Genomic DNA, 5,574 nt, shown 5'->3' with positions numbered 1-5,574 from the left:
GACAATTAAGCATAAAAGGAAGACATGGAGCTCATGGCCCTCACTCCAAGAATCTTGAGCTATTTGGAGTAGTGTGCCACCCTTCCCATTTTTGATGTGAAGACCAATGGCATAAATAAAGTACTGCTTCAACGAAAGCAGCATTTGTGAGGAATCAAAAGCTATCCAGTCCAAGCCAATTTAATCAGCAATGCTAGTCATTATAACTATATGGAACCTCCATATATAGATGCATTGTACTTTCTGAGTGTTAAACGCTAGAAACAAGTCATAAGAATTGTTGACATTGTGTCTTAACTTTGAGCTTATCAGAACCATCTGGCTGCTGGTATAGAATGCTGCAATGGATAGACCCTTAATCTCATCTAGCAGGGTTGTTTTTAAGTTGCAATCCCCTGTTCCAGTCTATTTAAGGTAATTAAAGGGGCATCAGCTGCTTTGTCATTTATAGAGAACAAAACCAGCATAGTGCAATGGTTACCATTTTGTACTACAACTGGAGAAACCTACAGTCAAATCCTTATTTGTGTATGAAACATACCTCAGAACAGCCATTCTCTCTCAGCTTAATAGGACTGTTTTTGGGACCCAGTTGAGGAAGGGGAGCTCACATATACCATCCTCATTTCTTTGAAGGAAATTCAGATTAAAAATGGACAGCTGGATGGACAGAATCCCGAAGGTTTTGTACTGTGTTCACAGAACTCTTCCTGCATTCCGAAGTGAATCTCTTAGATGTCATAGTTCCATTGTATATGACACTGGTCAGACCACACCTGGAGTACTGTGTGCAGTTCTGGAGGCCTCACTTCAAGAAGGATGTAGATACAATTGAAAGGGTACAGAGGAGAGCGATGAGGATGATTTGGGGCCAAGGGACCAAGCCCTATGAAGATAGGTTGAGGGACTTGGGAATGTTCAGCCTGGAGAAAAGGAGGTTGAGAGGGGACATGATAGCCCTCTTTAAGTATTTGAAAGGTTATCTTTTGGAGGAGGGCATGATGCTGTTCCCGTTGGCTGCAGAGGAAATGGGTTTAAACTACAAGTACAACGTTATAGGATAGATATCAAGAAATTTTTTTTTTCACAGTCAGAGTAGTTCAGCAGTGGAATAGGTTGCCTAAGGAGGTGGTGAGCTCCCCCTCACTGGCAGTCTTCAAGCAAAGGTTGGATACACACTTTTCTTGGATGCTTTAGGATGCTTTGGGCTGATCCTGCATTGAACAGGGGGTTGGACTAGATGGCCTGTATGGCCCCTTCCAACTCTATGATTCTATCATTCTATCATTCTCTTCACATAAAGATACTGATCAGGATTGGGTCTTCAAAGTATTTTTAAATAACCAAATTCCCCTCTAAAATAGCATTGGTCTCCATGAGTTAGCCCTGTATATGTTAGAATGTCTAGGGGTGAATCTGCACTGGGATTTTTATCCCTGGTGAGCCTGAATTAAAGAAAGTCATCTACACATTAATAAATTTCCATTTTGATATTTAGTGTTTTAAATTTCCCTTCTGCAATCTCCATGATTGATCTGTGGTGACACTACCTTTCCCCTGCAATATCCAGGAGTGGATGTAACTCGCTGCATTTAAGGAAACTGCTCTGAGAGCCCCAGTATTAAGTGTAGATGTTCTGCATTTTGCTGGATTAACTTCCTGCCCCTTGTCTCCAATGCTGATGTAGCAAAGCAGTCTGTCACTGATTGGTCAGGGCATCAGCTCAAAGACTGCCTGGTTCCCAGATGCCATTCTCTCGCAAGACTCAGGGGCTTTACGCACCGGGATCTTTGTTGCAAATTGGTCACTGAATGAAAAATCGCCATTTAAAGTAGTGGAATTCGTCGTTATGCATACCTGCCTTTGTGGTGGAATCCAGTTGCGTTTTGTAGCGTTTCCCACAGGCTTCCGGTCTCGGCAGAAATCGCTAGAAAGGAAGCGCTATTGCCAAGCTGTCCCACCCCTGGCCGTCAAGCAGCCAATGGGCAGCCGTTAGCATGCTCCCAAACAGCCTGTTTCCCTTTAAGAAAGGTTTTTTTAAAAAAAAAAACAGACCCATAGCAACGAATCTGGGTAGATTCGTTGCAACGGAGAGACCCATCCAGCTGCCTGGTGTGTTTGAGCTGTCGTTTGATCGTTTGATCGTTGCCACGCTGCCTCCAAGTGAAAAAAAAAATCCCCCCCCCCTCTCACGGGCCCGATTTTCGGCTGAATAAATGTGTAAAAATTAATGGGAAAATACATCAGCAAACGGGCTTTTCTGTGGTTTGTGCTTAGTGACTAAAGGGGAAGGACTGAAGCCAGGGAAGCCTCTAAACAGAAAGAGGCTCGCTGGTGCGTTTATCCCCGCTCGCTCGGAGAAAAAAAATGGCGATCGCTTCGCCGGAAGATCAGAGAAGAGAGCCAGGGGGGAGGGACTTTGTAGAAACCGCAACAATGTTAACACACAGGTCTTTTTCGCTAGTGTTGCAGATTGGTTGCAGGAGTGTATCGCTTTCCGGAGGGTGAATCCACTTTTGGGGATTTCCCTGAAAGCGCTACAAGGAAGCGCTTTTTGCAGATTGGTTTCAGGTGTGTGGCAGATTGTCGACGACGTCGTGCGTTATGGCAAATCAATAGCGTTTTCAATTAGCAACCATTGTGCGATTTTGAAGGCGTGCAAAAAGCCCCTCATTTTTGCCCTCATTTTGGGATCTGGTTTAAAGTGACTCTGCTCCAAAAGCCCACACTTTTATGAACAGAAATTTACCTCTTGGATTTATTGTCTCCTCCTCATTCTCTATGAGGCTGCCTCCCCTCCCCTTGCAAGAAAAGAAATAAAGATAAACAAGCAGTCTCGTGCTCCACTTGTCCTTCCCCCAGCTTGCTCTGGCTGTATTGTCAGGAAATAAAGTACTCTCCAGCCTTGTGCTCCTTTAATGCCAGCTGAAGCTTCACCCAACCCTGACCACACATCAAGCCGGAACGAGACTGAAAATTGGGACGATGCAACTGCAGAAGGGCGATGTGTTTAAAATCGGGGAAAAGGGAGGGCTGTAGATATGGGTTCAAATCAACCAGAATTTGGCAACATTTATAGTGAGTGCAGAATGTACCTCGTTTAGCCTTCAGAAAATATCAATAATGGAAAATGATGTTATTTCACTTGCATTCCATTTAATAGTGGGAAGCAACTCTGTCACCACTTGTGAAAGTACACGATTAGCAAATGTTCTACCGTCAGTGTCTCAGTGTTCCTAGCCTCCAGGTGTGGCCTGAAGATCTCCTGGAATTATAACTGAGCTCCAGACTACAGATATTAATTACCCAGGAGAAATTGGCTGCTTTGGAGGGTAGATTCTATGGCCTTGGAGAACCAGCATGGTATAGTGGTTAAAGAGCAGTGAATTTTAATCTGGAGAACCAGGTTTGATTCCCCACCCTTCTCTATGCAGCTTTCTGGGTAACCTTGGTCTAGTCACAGTACTCTTAGGGCTGTTCTTGCAGAGCAGTTTCTCCCAGAGCTCTCTAAGCCCACCTATCTTACAGGGTATCTATTGTGGGGAGAGGAAGGGGAAAGTATTTGCAAGCCGCTTTGGGTAGTGAAAGGTATAAAAAAAACCCAGCTCTTCTTCTCTCCCTTCCCCAAGCTTCACCTCCAAAACTCCAGAATTTTCCAACCCAGAGGTGGTAACTATATAATTTAAGACATTTTCAGTTATTCAGATGTACAGTGAGGACTGAGCACGGCACGATACTAATAGAGATTCTGTGGCCTACCTGGGCAGAGTTGACATTCAGCTTCCTCCACCCCAAACTTCAGGATCAAGATATATATTATGTGCAAACCGAGTTGAGTCACAGATGCTCAGCACCATTCTCAGTCACACATTCACACAGGAAAACCTTTAAGACCAACAAAGATTTATTCAAGGCGTGAGCTTTCGAGTGCAAGCACCCTTCGTCAGACTATGATCTTCTTACATGACAGATCATAGTCATAGGGTGCTTGCACTGGAAAGCTCACACCTTGAATAAATCTTTGTTGGTCTTAAAGGTGCTACTGGACTCTGATTTTATTGTGCTACTTCAGACCAACACGGCTACTCATTTGAATCTACATTCACCTTTTCAAAACCTTTCCGTCATTCTGCACACGGGGTGCCACAGGGGTGAGGTGGGCAGTTTGTCTGTTCTTCAGGTTTCACGTGCACTGGGAAGGGAATGGAAAAGAATTTCTCAGTTTTCCAGCATGGCAGACGGACCATTCAAGGAGAATCATGACCAAATGGGCACATGCATCCAATTCTGCCAGGAGATAGTTAGCATTCTATCCTTTTCCTATGTAAACTGCCCAAGTTTGAAATATAATGGATTTTTACTTCACTTTAAAGTCAGAACATCTACCTTTTTATTTCCTCCTTTCTCCAAAGGGTTCAGAGCAGCCCACAGAGATCCCTCCCCCATCTTTTCAACAACCACTGGGGGTAAGAGAGACTGACTGGCTCAAGGTCAACCACTGAACTTCCTGGTTATGAAGAGATCTGAAGAACCCAGCTTTCCCACATGGTGCTCTGACACGATCACACCAGTTCTCTCAAATCGTTCTCGGGCTTGTGAGACCATGAAGAAAGAAAATTACTTGTGTATGTTTTAAACGAAAGATAAGACTAGTGTAATCACATGAGCCTCTATTACCTATGTCTTAATGTGGCCTCGCACAAAATTAACACGCTGATTGAAAATGGGCTCATATTTTTCATTTAAATTGTTCTTATGTGAAGTGAGAAATTACCTCTGCACATTGGGTTCTCCCTGGAGGATACTGCCTTGTTTACCAGCTGAAGTCGAGAAATGGCTATTCAGAGAAGAAGGCTTTCTCCGTTTGCTATATCGCTCCAAGAATTGTAATGATTACCTGACATTCTTCTTTTTTCATTTCCCATTTTAACAAATAGTTTGGATGGTAATTACCAGATTTATGCATTCATAGAAAACCAAGGCTACATGTGTGATAATAGCACAATTTGATATTTATGAAGTGCCACTTTCCTATAAACACAGAAATGCAGTTAATTATCACTGGGACTGTTTATTAAGACTAGGAAGTAGAAAAATAATGAATGGGCACATCATCTTGTCATTAAAATATTTCTGATTATTCATCTCATCCAGAAGTTACTATTCTCTGTAATTGCAGAATTCTGTCCTTTGCACTGTGAATTTTGAAGGTCAGTCATACTTTCAATCAACAACTATGTTCAGATCAGTTTATGGTATATTCTTCCTGTGGTTGCCAACTTTTCTCTGCTAAAGTTCCTTTGCCTTTTATGGGTGCATATGAAGAAATGAAGCTTTTTTTGTTGGAGGTTCTTACAAGCAGCAGTCGTTCTGTTCCTCAGTGGAAAGGAGGGTGAAGCAAAACCACTGGAGGTTTCAGCATGAAAACTCACCAGTTCATTCAGCAGTTGCCTATATTTGTGTCAAAATCCCACCATTTGTTGGGCAAATGCTAGTATTACAATAAATGCAAACTTTTAGAAGGGCAGCTTCCTGATTTTCATAGAATCATAGAATCAAGAAAAGTGTGTATCC

Source organism: Paroedura picta, chromosome 1, assembly GCF_049243985.1.
Source record: "Paroedura picta isolate Pp20150507F chromosome 1, Ppicta_v3.0, whole genome shotgun sequence".
Lineage (NCBI taxonomy): Eukaryota > Metazoa > Chordata > Lepidosauria > Squamata > Gekkonidae > Paroedura > Paroedura picta.
The sequence above is the reverse complement of the archived record's forward strand: the minus strand, read 5'-3'. Positions refer to the sequence as shown.